Source organism: Sander vitreus, chromosome 21 (genome assembly GCF_031162955.1).
Source record: "Sander vitreus isolate 19-12246 chromosome 21, sanVit1, whole genome shotgun sequence".
Classification (NCBI taxonomy): domain Eukaryota; kingdom Metazoa; phylum Chordata; class Actinopteri; order Perciformes; family Percidae; genus Sander; species Sander vitreus.
In genome coordinates, this window is record NC_135875.1 from 26454487 (window position 1) to 26473855 (window position 19369).

Here is a 19369-nt window from a genome sequence, read left to right on the forward strand (position 1 = left end):
TTGTCGCATAGTTTGAACTTTAAACGGGTTAGAGTCAAATCTGACAAATTTGATTTCCAATAGATCAGAGTAGGCCTACTGTCACTTTCCTGCCTGTTCTGCCAATCACTGCTTTTCCATTTGGTAAATGGATTTATACTTTAAAAACACATTGAATGGCAACTGTGTACTGGAAATTGCGAGGCCAGTTTAGAAGTAGAAATACAAGTTAAATTGTGTATTGTATCCTGTTATCTGAAAACTATGTACAGCAAGGTTTCCTTTGTTGAAGTTTGAGGCAAGTTTATTGTAAGTGTATTGCATTTTTTATGGTTCTGTGAAAAAAAAATCTTCCCAGCCCTTGTCAAGAGCCCATAGTAAAGGTGTATTGTATTTGGATACACAATTTGTGGAGTGAAATTGATCATTTTTGTTAAGCAAAATTAAATTGTGTTGTTCTATCCTATCCAATATTTCCTATATTTCTAAGCAGAAGTTTTAAGCTGTATTCTGATAAAATCCCCTGGGCCCCCCTGACTGATTATTGGTCCCCCCTGTGCCACCCCACTTAAAAAATCCTGCAATCGCACCTAGCTAGCTGTCTGGATTTACCCTGCAGAGATCTGAGGAGCAGTTAACCATAGTCCTCACAAATCCACCAGAGGTTAGAACGCCAACACAAAGAAAGGGGAAGGGGACGGACATCCGGCCAAAAAGAAGGACATCCGGCAGAATTTCCGGTGGCAACGGAGCAATCCCGGAAGTGGAACGTCGTGGATATAGACTACTTAATGTGTGACAGAGGTCAGAGGATGTGAAATAACTCCCTCTTTTTTATATATGCACTAATGAGCATGTGCTGTTGTTAGATGAGAGGAGGACGCACGTAGCCAAATTGTTGCAACAGAACTAGGGCTGGGCAATATATCAATATTATATCGATATCGTGATATGAGACTGGATATCGTCTTAGATTTTGGATATCGTAATTTTGTGATATAACATAAGTGTTGTCTTTTACTGGTTTTAAAGGCTGGATTACAGTAAAATGTTATTTTTTGAACTTACCAGACTGTTCTAGCTGTTCTATTATTTGCCTTTACCCACTTAGTTATTATATACACATTAATGATGATTATTTATCAAAAATCTCATTGTGTAAATATTTTTTTTGTAAGCACCAATTGTCAACCCTACAATATCGCCGCAATATTGATATTGAGGTATTTGGTCAACAATATCGTGATATTAGATTTTTTCCATATCGCCCAGCTCTAAACAGAACATAGGCATACTTAGTAGTTTGGACTGGTTGGTTGATTATTTTATTTAGAGAACAGTCTTTTTCAATTTTGTATAAAGATGTGTTAATTATAAATGGTATGGCATAATGTGGCAGTTTTCTTTGTTGTTGTCTGTTATACATGTATAAATAGTGAATGCTAAAGACAATCATCTGTGTGAATTGATAATTTTGTAGAAATTGTAGTACTAAACATCTGCATGACTGTATGGGTAGTGACATACAAAAATAAATAGGCCCAAAAAGATAAATAAAAAGGATGGCTACTGTATGTAACTTTATTTTTTATAAATAATTGTGAGAAGGGTGCCCTTTCCTTTCGCTTGAGCACCTGCTCCCCAAAATGTCTGTGCACTTGAATGTTGAGTCCGATATCCAGCTCCTATAATACATTCATGGGTGTACCCTATGGTCATTAGTAGGGGTTCAAATGGACTAGTGCTGTGCTGGGCTTAGCCCCGGTCCTGCACATAGGCCTACGCTCTATGTCTTCAGGGGACGCTTACCGCAACACCTCTTCAACAATGTACATATTTTGACACTTTTCTCATCTTAATAATTCAAACAATGACTATATGACTTTGTATCTGTGATGAGGTGATGTAAGAAATTGCAATCATCAGAACTTTTTATTCTGTCAATGGGTTTCCTTAAAAAGCTACCTAGCAGATCAGCAACCACCTTAACAATGGTTGCCACCCGTCATAAAACGGAAAAATGAAGAAGAAGGGACCTCAGTATTAGTAAGTCACACAGCCCAGATGGGATGAGAGTGACAGGTGGATGACAGGTAGGGTGACAAATAGGCCAGAAACTGACAGGTTTAGTAACAGAATGTAAATTGCTCAGATATTTTGCTTCGCTCTTACAAAATGATACAATAGTACATAACAAATCCCAATTTAACCCCTGGTCATCAGAATAGGTGGAGCCTGCTGAACAAGCAGCTCATATCCAGCCTGATAATCTAAACTGCTATTTTGTTTCACCTCATTCATTCAGCTCAACACTCTGTCCATGTCAGCCGATAGCTGAACCAATATTTACACAATGAGATGTGTGATAAATAATCATTCAGTACCATGGCAAAAGGCAAAAAATAAAACAGCTAGTGAGTCTGGTAAGTTCAGAAAATTACATCACATTACTGTAATGCAGCCTTTAAAGCCAGTAAAAGACAACACCATATCACGATATCCAAAATTTAAGACGATATAAAGTCTCATATATCAATGTCGATATAATATCGATATATTGCCCAGCCCTAGCTTCAAGTCCATTTGCTTCCATTTTATGCACAGAACTACAGTGTTCATGTGTTGGACTTTAAGCGCTGCCGGGTAAACTACTCTCGATACTGTGCCTGAATGCGTCCTGTGTAGACACAGACGGAGGACTGAAGCTGTTGCTCTGCTAACGTGCGGCTCATGCTACACCTCCTCTGTAGACACAGCATAACTTAACACAGGCTGAAGAGCAGTGTTTCACTGATCTGGTTGAAAGTTTCAAGTCTGTTTCACCGCTGACCACAGCCAACATTACTAATGGGCGTGGTCAGAAATATGCTTTGTTGCACCTGTAATCAAATCCAACCGTGATGTTATTTTCTGTAGGTCTCACTTACTTAGCATACTAAGCTCTTAACGTATTATCAACAGTTTCTCCAGCTGGTGTAAACAGCAGTCAAATAGCACATTACCAGACCCATTTGAATCACTGAACAAATGCGCTGATTCAGAGGTCTGGTACCAGACTGGCTTATAACTCCATAGCCTATATATTCAAAAAGTAGGTGGAACATGTAGAAAAGCCAGGTCATAATGCCTCATAGTCATAAAATAGGTGCAACCTACGGGAAGTTGCAGAGTCTAAGAAATACATTAAGATGCGTAAGGGCTTCCTATGTTGTTTCATCATTTATGAGGCCTCTGGACCACGGGAAGTACAAACAGACTGGAAAATGGCCAAGGAGTGAAGGTCTCTCCTAAGGGGATACTTCGGGTGAACTGTCTGCTGCAGTGTGTCTCTCAGGCTGCAGCTTGATGATATTGGTGATTAGCAGGGACGGGCAGGCTTCTGGCCACTATACCATACAAGCAGAATGTAGTTTTATAGATGCAGCTTGAAATAGCTAACTGTAATAGAGTTCCATTGGGAAACATTGTAGTTGGCATAAGCTGCCTGTGGAATTCATCAGTCACTGTGGCTCTGCTTAATTATCTGGATGTGTGGGCTGAGGGAATACCATCACACACACACACACACAGACGCACAGACACACACACACACACGCACACGCACACGCACACACACGTAAGGTTTGTTGGAAACTGGCAAAATGTCTTAATGACTCTTATGTCTGGCAGATACAATCCCTACTGCCCACACGCACATACAACATGCACACACAATGAATTGGGAGGTAGCTAAGATACCTACTATGGCCATCATTAACTGGAATAATGTCTTAGTGTCATTTATAATGGCTGACACACACACACACACACACACACACACACACACTCACAAATAAATGTTTTCAAAAACCCACACAGAAACTGTTCCCTACATAAAGATGTCTGGTCTCTGTCAGCAGTAGTTTGCCTTCTATGGAGAGAGAGAGAGAGAGAGAGAGAGAGAGAGACAGACACAGAGGGACTAATAGAAGATCACCGGCAGTTCTGAGCCACATGTAGTAACTGCACATTTGTTGCATGTGTGTGTAAGTGTGAAATCCAGTCACTTTAACTGCAGTGGAAACCATTAGATAATGGTTAAAAGGAAGGTGGAACCATCTCAGCTGCATTTTCTCTAAAGGCCACTAGAGGCTGACTGTGAGAAAGCCTATACATTTTGGACTCGAAGTTCAACAGTCTTCTTTCTCTGTCTGTTTGTTCGCCATTGTGAGTCAGCAGTAATGAAACGTAGGCACCCGATTAACATACCGTTTTTTTTTGCATCTTTCCTCGTCCGAGGGTTCCCAATTTCCGAGTACAATTAAATGTGCATAATCGTCAGTGACAAGCTCAGATTGTATTACTTGGCAAAGCAGCAAATACAAGCGCTTTCAATCACCATTGTTTTAACTCTTAGATCTTAGAATCTCAGATAGGAACTTAGCAGACAATTAACAAGATGGAAATCTAACGGACTAAAACTTTAAGGCTGCAGTAGGTAGAAAGCAAAAAAATAAAAATTCAAGTAGAGTGAGAACTCTTCCTGCAACTCAACGCTCTCTGTCTGCATCAATAGGTAGAGCAGCCAATAGGAATGTTCTCTCTCCCTGAAATGACCTGTGATTGACCAAAGTCTCCCGTCACGGCTAGATTCTCTAAAGCCTGAAAACAGTGCCAAGAAGGAGATGCCGAAGTCTTATTTTCACTCAGACCCCTTGAATAACAATATGCTGAAATGTTATTATGGATTTTTTTGCCAAATGACAACATAAAATATTGCTTAAAGCAGTTCAAAGGTCCAATATTGAAAAAAAATGTAAGATTTCCATGTCTTTGATTTTCCAAAGGCAATATACTGTACATGAAGATGGAAAAACAGAACTATTTTGGTACAAACATTTACTCGCCAGGTGGCGGATAGCCCTCTGAGATTAACTTGCCAAACAGAAAATGTACCTGTGTGGTATCTGACGATTTACACTTTGACTTAAGTTTTAATCAAGTTTGCATGTATCCCAATGTATTCCATATTGTAATATGTTATTGAGGTCATGGTGAGAGAGTTGGAGCCCTGTACATGAGAGAGGATGTATACGTTGGCTCTGGGAAATAACAGGAAAGGGGCCCTGATAAGTATATGTCCTGGTAAATTTGTATTCTGTCATTCTACAGTTAAATAACGAGTTAGACACAGTTAACCTATGACCTTGGAGAGGCCTACAGGAAACCCACGTTTAACAGTGTATGAGAACATATGTTGTTATGAGATCATGTGGTAAGGTTGATGACATTGGCAGAGGAGCCCTAGAACAAAAGTGACTCTGTTCATCCTGGTCCATGTATAGGGCACTTGAGGCTGACCTTTATCTCAACTCATACATACACCCTCCCACTAAAATGCACAGAATATATATCGTGTGATAACTGCAGAACGGCAGAGCGACAAATTTTGAAGATTGGGTCGGTTGTCTCTCCAGATGTAGTCTGTAAATTGATGCTGGAATCTTTCATGTAATAAACCTTTTTATAATCAAGAACAGTGAAGTTCCTTCTCCACACATCGGCAACGCAGTGCTGCAACTAAATATACAACACCCACATTTGGCGACTGGCGAGTGTTAATTTCAGACCTTGTGTGCACTGGCTCCACTGGTTTGTCTACTAACGCTACGTGGCTAACCATGCTAACACAGTTAACAGTGCTAATGCTGTCTCAACCCTCTGTGTTGAGACGGCTTCACTGCGGCTCCCTGACCCCCTTGGTGAGTAATCCAGCTAGCTGCGTTAGCGCTGTTGACCGTGTTAAACCAATTAGCCATGTTAGCTAGCCGCTGCCTCCCCGGCTCTATCATCTCCACGGCTGCGCGTGTCCCTCATGGCTCTCATCTTCATAGATGTATTAGCTCTTAGCTCTTCTTAGACTCAAAGGAACTCTGAGAGATGAAGTCCCAAAAGCTGTCTGCAAATACATCTTACCGCCAAATCTGGCGCTAGAAACAACCTTACTCAAATCTTACAGACTACAACCAAGAAAGCAACGTTGACTATTGGTCGAAAGTGGGAAACTAACAGCAGTCTCACATGTCAAAGTGACTCAGTCTTTCTGAGATAAACGAATTCAATACAGCGATAACTAAGATTATATATATATTCCCTAATCCTCAAACCTCAATCTTTATTTATAGCTATAAAAAGCAGTATGAGTTAGACAACAAAATCACATCCGAATGCATTTAGCTAATTTTTGTGGTAGTAAAATTGATCTATTGTTAAATATGACCTGTCAGCAAAATGAGTTTGGTGATACAGTATATTGGTTTCTGTATGTTTTTAAAACGTTATTTATACTGAATCCCACTCTCGGAGAGCAGCGGTTGCTGCAGAACCCCTCAGCATCCTCACTTTCTACACCTATGCTGGAGTCTGGAAAATTCATATTAATGTCACGCAAAGAGTATTATTGAAAGCCTTTTTCTTTTAACATTGCATGGCAAGAATGGGCTTTTACTACAGCAACAAGGAGAGCCGGTCAGAAAGCTGTGCGCTGGAAAATCCTGAAAAGACATTAAGGAAGTGGATGAATGGATTGCCCATGCATTTACTGTGAAACAAAAGGGATGTAGACTTTGAAAAGATGTGGTGTTCATTTAAGCTTCAAAACACTAAGCATAGACTCTCTTGGGTTACATTATATCAGGGTTTTTAAAGGAGACCTATTATATACTGTTTTCAGGTTCATACTTGTATTTTGTGATTCTACTGGAACATGTTTACAATGTTTTATTTTTCAAAAAACACTTTATTTTTCTCATACTGCCCATGGCTGCTGCCCCTGTATTCCTCCTCAGTCTGAGATGCTCTGTTGGAGTGCCTGTCTCTTTAAGCCCCCCTCCCAAAAAAAAACAGTCTGCTCTGATTGGTCAGCGCGCTTCCGCATGTCCGCAAGTCTCTGGAATCTCCGCTGATGTTGCTCTCAGAGCCTGAGACTGACTGCAACGGAGCAGGACTTTGTGCTGTGAAAAATCACCAATAACAGACTTCTAAACCGTGGCCGGTTTAGCTCAGTTGGTAGAGCAGGCGCACATATATAGTGGTTAACTCCTCAACGGTTCAACTCCGACCTGCGGCTCTTTGCTGCATGTCATTCCCCTTCTCTCTCTCCTTTCATGTCATTTCATCTGTCCTGTGGAATTAAAGGCCTAAAATGCCCCAAAAAATAATCTTAAGAAAAAAAAGGCTTCTAATCCAAATATTACCCAACCGGATATGTTTAAGCAGTAATGTGATCCAAACTTGGTGAGAAATTAACATTAGCAGCCAAGATTACAGGTTTCCCTGGCATTAGCATGCAGCTACTTAGTTAGTAATGGATTGTAATGGAATAAAGCAGAACTTTCTACAGTCACAAATTGCAGATAAAAGCTTCTGAACCAAATACTACCCAACCGGATATGTTTCAGCAGTAATGTGACCCGAAATTACGGAAACACAGCAGTAGCTGCAATAGAAACTGCAATAGCCTGACTGGACCAATCATAGAAACCAGGCTCTTTTACGTGACCCAGGGCCAAGAGTAGATAAAATGTTGAAAGCGGAGCGTTCAGAACATTGAGAAATCTGAGATTTTTGCTCACGGGGATGTTTACCTCATTATTTGAAGCTCTGGCCACATTCAACATGAAAATCTGACATTGTAACATTATAGATATGACAGAAAATACGGAAAAGCAGAATAGGTTCCCTTTGAAAACATTTATAAATGTGCAGAATGTGTGTGTGTGTGTGTGTGTGTGTGTGTGTGTGTGTGTGCGCGTGCGCCATACAGTAGCAACAAAATGGCTTTCCTTGCTCGAGAAAAAAACACTCTTAGGCTGCATCTGCCCTCCTCCCACACACACATAAATAGACTGACATAAATGAGCATGTCTTATATAGTCTACACAGCCATACTCAAAACACACACACTCATACACAAAGTGGGCACAAGCATAAAAACAACCCGAAAAACAGAATCAGAAATGTGCGCACACACGCAAAAAAGCACATTAGAGTGTATGGTCAGTGCTCATCAGGACTACACTCAAAAGCAGCAGAGTTGAATACACAGTCTTACACAACAGCTTATTCAACAGTAGCAGTCAGTGGAAACATTAAAACCACCTCCCTGAAACAAAGTGCAGGATCGGAGGCAAGGGAGAGAGACCGGCACATAGAGAGAGAGAGAGAGAGAGAGAGAGAGAGAGAGAGAGAGAGAGAGAGAGAGGGAGAGCTGCCACAGAGGCATGATGTAGTCCAAAGGTAGAGAAGCAGAATCACTGAGAGTACCATAACAATGATTAATCCCCCTCTGACACAAAAGAGAGGGAGAGAAAGGGATTCAGAGTTAGAGAACAAAACATTGGGAAAGACACTGTTAACATCTTTAATCCTGTTCACTGAGTCCACCAGTCCAAAGGCTGAGGGTAATGCATATATCAAGCAGAATGTAGGATTTGGGACCCTAACAGATTAAAGTCTGGATGCATTTAAAGTATTATAGTACTATATTATTATTACTATATTATACTGCACGAGTTGTGTGAGATTTTATAAACGGATGATTTGAGGATAGTTTTGCAGTGGTTAAATGTGGACCCCTTCCTGGAGTCTCGTTGTCACAGGTTTGCCAGGTTTGGTACCAAGAAGAAATAGCTTCCAGAAGCCAGGACCAGGATTTGGCTAAGCTAGGCTAACCACGTCCTGACTACAGCTCCGTATTTAAAGCACAGACATGAGATTGATATGATCTTCTTATGTCACTCGCAGAACAAAAGCAAATCATATTCCCGAAGTATTGAACAATTTCTTTAAGCCTTCATTAATTGACATTTTGGCTAAAGTGCAAAAAGCTATACAGACAACATTAACATAACCTTTAAAGATGTTAGGGTTGACTTATTAGCAAACAGCCTATTTACAGCAGACACAGAACTAGGACTGGGCCAATTGGTGAAAATCAAATACCTCGATGACGATATTGTGGCGATATTAGGGTTGACAATTGGTGCTTTAACAAAATATCTTCACAGTGAGATTTTAGATAAATAATCATCAGTAATATGGATACAATGACTAAGTGGGTAAAGGTAAAAATAATAGAACAGCTAGAACAGTCTGGTGACACAGAAAATGACATCACTTTACTGAAATGCAGCCTTTAAAACCAGGAAAAGACAACACTTAAGCCATTTACGATATTACGATATCCCAAATCTAAGACGATATCTAGTCTCATATCACGATATCAATATAATATCGATATATTGCCCAGCCCTACACAAAACTATAGTATTCTTTTGGAAATGTGCTTGTGTCCACCTGTGATTGTAAATCTAAAAGTCACTCTCTTTTTTAGCTCTGGTTTGGGCTCCACCAACTCCTGAGAAAAATAAAGATGTTAATCAGCTTTTTCACAAAACAACTGCTGCCTGCTAGCTGAACCAGAACAGTAAAGTCGATGGCTGCAAAATCCAAACAATGATCTGAAAGATGCTAAAATGTTCTGTAGAGCTGCTATCAAGTCAATCAACTACAGATTGCTTTATTTGTATACAGATCTCTGAACAAGATAACTCCATTCTATAATGAACTATTTTTTGCCACTCGAAATAATTACAAACACAGGCCTCCTATCTGTCAAAAATTACAGAAGTTCAGTGAATGCTTTGCCATCAGATTTTCCAAAGGTAACACTACAATTTAAGAAAGCTGTTAAAGTTTTGTTTTTGTCTGTGCAATGTTATCCATATCTCTCCATCACGTCTTTTATTGATTGTGTGTATATTAATCTGTAGTATTTGTATATGTGTAAATACATAAACTAAACTAAAATGTGTTTAAATATATATTTTTTAAGTTTAACATCACATTACCATTTTAATGATAGACCTGCAGCTGCATTTTTAATTATGCATGCTAATTCTGGGCTCATATCAAAGCTATAGAGGGACACAAAATAAGGTCCGAGTCATTCTAAAGTCCTTCACCAAACTACCGCCTACTCAAATATTTAGTCATATATTTATGTGTTGAGGAACTATGAATCCCTGTCTGTTTGCATGTCCCTGCAATTCCCATTCTAGGTGTCACAGGCCAAAAGGTCTCTATCAAAGCAGTCAAAAACTAACAGAAGGATTTCAGCAGCTTTTGCTACATTGCTGCTGTACTGTATGTGCCAGATCAGCCTGCTGTGCGTCAGTATGTGCTGTAGTACTGTGTGTGTATGGTGTTTGTGCGAGTTGTATTCCAAGTATCCAGTGTTATAGCATCAGGGATTTGCACACACAAACACACACACACACACACACACACACACACACACACAGAGAGAGACAGTGGGCAGGTCAGCGGAGGAGGGTTTAAAAGCTTGGCACAGAGAGAATGAGTGTGGAGGAGGGGGAAGCGTCAATGATGTAATCTGAGAAAAGCAGAGGGAAGAGGGAAGCAGAGAGGGAGACACTTCACTCTTTTAGATACTGTACACTTAATAAATACTGATAACACTCAATCATTTATTATCATTAACACAGATTGACTAGTTTATTCACAAAACGGTTTAGTAGAAATATAATGCATCTTATATCCATTTTAGGGCTGATGATATGATATTACGTGATTTACACATCACTATTCATTTTCACATTTACCTCTGTAACAACAATATATCTTTTGAAATACAGCTATGCACAAGATGATCCACCCTCACAGCTATTTATTCATTGTACTGAATAATGAAACAGAATCAAACTATTAGAGTAAACATTCTCTGCAACCAGCTTCTCAAATCTGAGTATTTGCTGCTTCTCTGTGTCTTTTGTGATAATAAACTACATGTGAAGAACTTTGGCTTCTGGACTGTTGGTCATAAAAAAACAACTAATTTGATTTGTTAATCAGTATGTTTCAATCATAAATTGTTTACTCTGGAAACAATCTACCCATTTCATTTTAACCACTTTAGGAAGCATTTATGTTTATACTGTACATGTAAACTCCAAACATTTTATTCAAACTGTGGCCTCAGCGCTCCGTACGTTACGATGTGCTTCAGTCACCGACAGAAGCGCCGCTAAGCCAAATTTACATCCAGCAGCAGGTTGCATCCTCAGTATTTTTGTGATCCCACAGATGTCTACAGTCTGCCTGGAATGGTAACATTTTTGCCCAGGGTAAAAACAGTCTTAAAGGTCCCATGACATGCTGCTTTTTGGATGCTTTTATATAGGCCTTAGTGGTCCCCTAATACTGTATCTGAAGTCTCTTTTATATAGACCTTAGTGGTCCCCTAATACTGTATCTGAAGTCTCTTTTATATAGACCTTAGTGGTCCCCTAATACTGTATCTGAAGTCTCTTTTATATAGACCTTAGTGGTCCCCTAATACTGTATCTGAAGTCTCTTTTATATAGGCCTTAGTGGTCCCCTAATACTGTATCTGAAGTCTCTTTTATATAGGCCTTAGTGGTCCCCTAATACTGTATCTGAAGTCTCTTTTATATAGGCCTTAGTGGTCCCCTAATACTGTATCTGAAGTCTCTTTTATATAGACCTTAGTGGTCCCCCTAATACTGTATCTGAAGTCTCTTTTATATAGGCCTTAGTGGTCCCCTAATACTGTATCTGAAGTCTCTTTTATATAGGCCTTAGTGGTCCCCTAATACTGTATCTGAAGTCTCTTTTATATAGGCCTTAGTGGTCCCCTAATACTGTATCTGAAGTCTCTTTTATATAGGCCTTAGTGGTCCCCTAATACTGTATCTGAAGTCTCTTTTATATAGACCTTAGTGGTCCCGCTAATACTGTATCTGAAGTCTCTTTTATATAGACCTTAGTGGTCCCCTAATACTGTATCTGAAGTCTCTTTTATATAGGCCTTAGTGGTCCCCTAATACTGTATCTGAAGTCTCTTTTATATAGACCTTAGTGGTCCCCTAATACTGTATCGGAAGTCTCTTTCCCGAAATTCAGCCTTGGTGCAGAATTACAGCCACTAGAGCCAGTCCCACAATGAGCTTTCCTTAGGATGTACCATTTCTGTGTCTGTAGCTTTAAATGCTATTGAGGAGGAGAGGGGGGGGGGCAAGGTGGAGGGTGGGGGTGTGGCCTTGACCAACTGCCACTTTGCTCGTTTGCAAGCCATGATGTCTCTCTCTTTCTCATGGGTGGGCCAAATTCTCTGGGCGGGCAAAGCAGAGAAAGGGGAGGTAACCTTTCCCCTTATGACCTCATAAAGGGAAGATTCCAGATCGGCCCATCTGAGCTTTCATTTTCTCAAAGGCAGAGCAGGATACCCAGGGCTTGATTTACACCTATCACCATTTCTAGCCACTGGGGGACCATAGGCAGGCTGGGGGAGCTCATATTAATGTTAAAAATGCCATGGGACCTTTAAGTAGGGATAGACCGATTATCAGCCCTGGCTGATTATCAGGCCTTTTTTTTGGCAGTTTGCAGATTATCTGTATCAGCGTTTTATTTGCCTGATAAAGTTAATGAATTAAAAAGTGTTGTACTTTGGCTCGGCCTCAGCTCTGTGTCTGTCCCTCTGCTTTGGTTTCACTCACCACTGAGTCTAACTTAATGCCCCCCCACACACACAACAGTATCTGACTATCTTTTACTGTGCATTATGTTGAAAGTTTCTCATTTATTAAATAATTGCTTAAAGCATTTAAACAAAGTTTTGTGTTGGAGTTTGTAACATTCCAAAATCTTTTCATTTTCACTGTAAATGCATATGGGTTTGAAATATCGGTTATCGGGTTCATTAACTACTAATAATCGGTATCGGCCTTGAAAAAACATTATCGGGCGATCCCTGGTGTTAAGAGTGCTGTCACAACTACCCTGTTTGGATGGGTTCAAATTCATTCTTGTGAATTTGTCCGTTTAGTTTAAGTTTGATTGGGCTGGTGTGAAAGCTGTCAAACCTCTTTTTTTTCCAAAAAGGTATTAGTCCACTTCCAAGGGGACTCTGGTGTAGTTTGCTTGTGGTGTGAAAGTAAATAGTCCAACCATTAGGGCTAGGTAGTATCAACCGTATCAACCAAAATAACCCAGTACCAAGTAATGTCAAAGTTTCTTCAGTCAAATCGAGTCAAATCAACCTTCGATCTTCATCCGTACGGTTTTGCCCGCAGCCAATCACCGCAAATAATTTATTGCGACGAGTGATCAGCCGACTACCGCAGCAGCTACAACCCATATAGTCTGTGGTGTGGTAAAGTCAAGCGTGGCATATTTGAGTCGGCTGTTCAGTGAGCCGAGATGCTTCCGTTCACATTTAAAATGAAGAAGAAAAAAAGGTATCAAATCAAGTGCTCTATTGGGATTGGTACCATTTTCATAAGGGTACTGGTATCATACATTTTTAAACGATTTTTAAACCCAACCCTACCAACCAAAAGAGTTAAGATATGTGGTTTTAGCATAACATCAACAGCAAACTACTAAATCCATAAGCAAACTGTATAAGTGATATATACTGTACATCTTCTGCTTATCAATAAGTAGGGTATATCCTTGACGTTACACTTCTGGGATAGCTCCGGTGCTGCAGGAAATTCCGCCGGATGCATGGCCGCTTTCTTTGTGTTGGAATTTTAAATTCTGTGAACTAATAAGGACTTTTTTGGACTGGTCCTCAGATCTCTGCAGGGTAAATCCAGACAGCTAGCTAGACTATCTGTCCAATCTGAGTTTTCTCTTGCAAGACTATTTTGCAGCGGCTCTGTGCGGAGCATAGCATGACAATTCTGATTGGTTTAAAGAAATGCCAATAAACCAGAGCACGTTTTTCTCCCATCCCCGAATGCTATGTGGACTAGCCAGACCCTGCTTCAGCGCACTTTGGAGGAGGGTCTGGCAAAGTCAGTCTAATCATTAAGTAACCACACATACATGCATCAGCACAGTGCAGAGATTGTCTCTGATCAGTGTATCCTACTCTGTGTACTTTGACAGTTCATTAAGGGCCTTTTCACATCTAAAACCATGTTTTTGTTACATTGTATACATTGGATCTGGTTAGTTCTGGTTTCACACTGCAGTTATGTTGAGCACTAAAGAACTATAAGTGACTACGTCCTGTCGTCATCACATACGTGAGCCGCGTCTTCTGATACTTGTAATTGATTGGTTTGTAGACGGGCTTCCCCCGTCCTCTCGTACCCTCTCTCTGGTGTCAGAATGTTTTCCACCGACTGCTGCTCTCCCCCCCCCCCCAACCACTGCCCTTTTTGTTTTGCTGCGTAGTTGAGAAGCAACACACAGGAACTTTATTTGGGTTTTGAGGAGCTACATCATTTATTCAAAAACAAACTGAAACCTACACTGTACATTTCCTACCACTTAGCAAGTAAACTGCTAATTTATTCTCTGCAATTATTATTATAACTTTAGCTTCTGTGATAAATGTTCTGTGTTTGACTGTTCTTATTAAAAGAAAAACACGTATTGCTGGCAATTCATATCTATATTCTCATCCTAGTATAAGAATATAGAGCAGTTTTGATGGTCTCTCATGTTATAATGCTCCATGACATGTTTACATAGTGAATATTGAACTTTAGCTTAACTTTTAAGAAAGAAAAAAATCGAAAATTGAATCGTAATCGCAATATCTTACATTTTTTCTCCAAATTGTTCAGGCTTAGTTGGTGCCCTTCTCATTTAGCCAGGTGCTATTTCTTTAGAAAGTTACCATGTCTTCCCTATGCGACCGAATCTTGGCTCAGTCCCCCTAAATCATTCGGAACTCTTCTAACCAACCAACTATACTCCCCCCTGACTGCAAGCTCTCATATTTATTAGATGCAGAATTCTAAACAGAGATTAATGTGTTGGATGTTGTGCTTTCAACCTGAGGCCATGCAAATCAGGGGCAAGGACAATGTTGTTGCTGAGTTATGTCTTAATGTGAATACGGTTTCATTATGTTCTCATTATTCACCATATGTCACTTTGCGGGCTTGTAGCAGAGCTCTTTGTTTGTTTCATTTGTTGAGTTGATTTCTCATTGGTTTTATTTATTAGTTTGGTTGGAGGTCTCTGGTAATAATGTTGTCCCTTTTTATTTGGTGCTAGGGCAGCTCAACAGCCATTTTTAAAGTCATCTTTCTTCTGGTAATCTTTTGTTGTGGCATGTTTTTATGTTATGCTCTCTGGTTGAGCCACAGTGAAAGCCATAAAAGAAAAGTACATAAACAGTAACTGCAAAATGTTCCAGTACAAACTGCAAACCCTTTTAACTTACTTTTACGTAAGTCCTCAAATACTCATATGATGCTCATATGAGAATGGTATTATAATACTTACTGTTATTACTACTGTAATTAGTACATACTGTATGAAGCAGGTAGGTCTGAGTTCATGCTAGGGCTGCACGATTTGGAGAAAAAGTCATATTGCGATTTACAATGCTGCGATTATCATTGCGATATAATGGTATCATGAGTTTACTTTATAATCAAGAAAATGCAGAAAATAAGCTGTTTAGCTGATAAGATGTTTCAAAATGTGTATTTTTTTAAACTTGAACATACAAAGTTAATAAGCATAAGAAGAAATACAGTACATAAACAAAAATGTGAAATACTTTTTGAAATAATTTAATATTTTAGAAAATTAAAGAATAAAAATACAAATTCTTATTGAATGAATACATTTTGTATGCCCTAATAAACAATGACATTCAAGATGGTTGTAATATAATAACTAGTGATTAAGTTAGAAAATATACTTTGTACAATCTCTGTTGTCTGCATGCTCAGTCTGAACTTCTCTACACTTCTGATACTCACGTGACCATAACAGACTAACTGGTCACTGGTCATATCTTTTGTGGATCTTGTTAGGAGGGTAGCGCTTAATACATCCATGGGGTAGCGTAATTCAGAGGGAAGATTCAATGTAGATTCAACACAGAACCATAAATCAGGCATTAGTGAGAGCGAGAACGGCAGGCGAGTGAGTGACGTCCGTGTGGGAGTGGCGACGCGAGGAGAGCGACCATGAGCGGTGTCGGAGTTAGCGTAGGGACTGTGTCAGGGAAAATCCAGAGGGAAAAAAATAGCAAAGATGATGTAAAGTGAGTTACCAGTGAACAAGAAATAAAAACACCAACCTTCTTAAGACACGGTGGCTTCGACTGTTGTTAGTCAAGTCAATTTATTTATAGAGCACATTTAAAACCAACCTATGCTGAACAAAGTGCTGCACAAAGTTATATTATGTTATAAAAACAAATGATGAACATCATACAAACAACACACTTCTATACAAATGTCCCTAAACTAAATCATATGCCAAAGAATAAAAATGTGTTTTAAGACGAGACGTAAAGATCTCGGCAGTAGAGGAGGACCTGATATGAATGGGAACTTAATACTGTCGGTAAAGTGAAGGGTGTTACAATGTGGAGACGTGGAGTGCACACAGAGTGTCACGCTGACAGCACACCTTTTTGTTTACTTAAATTACACAATTTTTGTGGTTATGTAATCGCACAGAGTGACATCGTGATTGTGATTTGATTGTGTGTGTTTGGGTAGATCATACATGACTTCTCAGCCAGTTTGGTATCATGATTATCATTCTTGATTTGAGATGTGATTAAAGTTTCAGAAAGCTAGTCAGCAGACCTTTAAAATTACTCACAGAGTATGAATTTTGTATTCGGATAGTACATTACCCATGGATTTTTTTTAACGGTACTCACTTAATGGCGGCAAACCAAGTAAGAACTAAGAGCCCCTGCTGCTTCGCTACTCAGCTTTTAGCCTCCTTTAGCTCATTGTTTCGGTTCTTAGGCTGCAAATAGACTTTATGGTTGGACTCACGGCTCTCTCCCCCCCCCACATAAAACCGTGGCCGGCCTTTTCCAGCAAACCATGTTCCATGTTCACACAGGCCAAGTGTGTGATAACTGCCCAGCACAAGACATCAGAGAGAGGTAGCTAGTAGCTAGATATATTTTTTTAGGAGTTGCTGGAGAACAAACTACAACTAAAAGAGTAAAAATTGGACTCAAAAATGTTGGTATATTTCAAACCTATTTTCCTAACTTGCATACCGTGCTGCCAACTGATCAGGCCTAGCCTACATCCGCTCTGCATCAGCCAATCTGCTTGCTGCTCCCTCACTGCGAGGGACACCTAATCACTTAACAAAATCCCAACAGTCCAGGCTCCTAAATGGTGGAACGAGCTCCCCATTGACGTCTACACGTAGTCTTCCATCGCAGGCTAAAAACACATCTCTTCCGACCGCACCTTGGCTAAGAAGATGATGGTTAAAAATGTTTGCACTTTGTAGTTTGGCTTATTTCAAGCTAATGTACTGTACTTCTATGTGATTCTTTCTGTATTGAGTTTGTACCTTCATCGTTGAATACACTTATTGGAGGTCGCGTTGGATAAAAAGCGTCAGCTAAATTAAATTAAATGAAAACCATCTGTTTATCACGTCTGCCATTGAACATTCGCGGCCGTCACACGCACCTAAACCTTGCCTGTAGCCGCCAGTAGCTCCTCACAGGACACTGATTGGTTGGCTCCGCTGCTGTTCGGACACAAACACATTACTTGGAGCCTGACAAGATGGATTTTTATGTGCTATACAGATAGAGATAGATTTATTTATCCTTGAAGGGCAATTCAGTTTTCCACAGTTCACCAAAACAAATACACATTCATACTGCCAGTCATCAATGACAAAGGGGGCACAATAAAAAGGCATGTGGAAAAGTGCGAGGAAAGTGCGAGATTTAAGGGGAGACACTGCAGGTGAATAGGGGAAAAAATGAACTAATAGATATTACCATGAAACTTCCCCAGTTGATTACTGACATTAAAACAAATATCTTTTGTATTACAAGTTTTCTGGAATTTTATGTTTAAATATGGAAATTAAGCATGATCTTGTTAAATATGTGCTAATTTGCATTCATTTCCAGAGCAGAAATCTGAACATTGGATAAAGCCAGGTTCTAAAGTCTTTTTATTTTGTTGCCATATTAGAGTCAAAGGGTTTTACAGAGGGGATTTTGGATATCTCCTTTTATCACTGCATAAATCAGAATATGGTGTCATCAGCCATGAAAAATCCATTTTCACCACGTTTTCAGGTATAAACAGTTACATAAGTTAGCATATGAATGATATCTGACAAACTCCTCTGTGAAAACCTTCGGAATATAGATAGGACTGTATCTGGAAAGTTTGGTGTATGTAAGTGCTACTGAAGTGGAGATTTCTGGCTCAGAGTCAGAGAAAAACCCATTTTGAGAAAATGGCCTTTAAAGATATGGATTATAAAATATCAGACATTTTGCAAGACATTACAGGTGATAGGGTAATTTTTTTTTAACTTTCCCAGTTAATTACTTACATTAAGACATCTATTTTTGTATTAAAAGTTTTCTGAAATGTTTTGTTAAAATCTGCAAATGAGGCATTATCTAATGCTAACTTTTGCTGAATTTAGGAGAAATCCACAGGTGCAAATACACAAAGTGTAATAAAATAAACACCTAAATGTGTATTTTGGATGTTTTTTCCCAATAGTCTGAAAGAAGATATGCTATGGAAGTAAAATAACCCAAAAACTCAAAACTGAAAAATGATGGTTTTGTCTGGGGTGTCTCCCCTTAACACTAAATCAATACTCTACCACAGTACATGTTCTGACACAATCCCATCCAGCTGGCCCCACAATGACCACACACTAACTCACAATTGCCAGCAGGATTTGTAAGATTTTGACTTTAACCATACAACTGCTGCCAACATTCCTGGCATAATCCCAAATGTCTCTGTAATTACAACAACAGAGCAGCACTGCCTTCCTCATACTAAGCCGGACTACAAGAAGGATATTGATATAGGGAGAAAAGAGTGATGCTGGCAGAAAAAACTAAAAGACACAGATTAACTGGTGCACATTCAGATGTGGAGGGGTTAAAGCAGGGAGATGCAGCCAGCTGTTATGTAAACCCTGTCTTTATGTGGGACTGAAGACATATGGCTGAGCTTAGAACTAACAGAGGAAGCCTTTGCACTGAAAACATCCTGCACTCCCAACAACAAGGCATCTATGAGGATTATTTCTTGTACTAGTACTAGTACTAGTACTTGACTACTGTAACGGTGTCTTCACAGATCTCCCTAAAAAATCAATCAGACAGCTGCAGCTGATTCAGAACGCTGCTGCTCGAGTCCTCACTAAGACCAAGAGAGTGGATCACATCACTCCAGTTCTGAAGTCTCTACACTGGCTTCCAGTGCCTCAAAGAATTGATTTCAAAATACTTTTGCTGGTTTATAAATCACTAAACGGTTTAGGGCCAAAATACATTTCTGATCTGCTACTACAC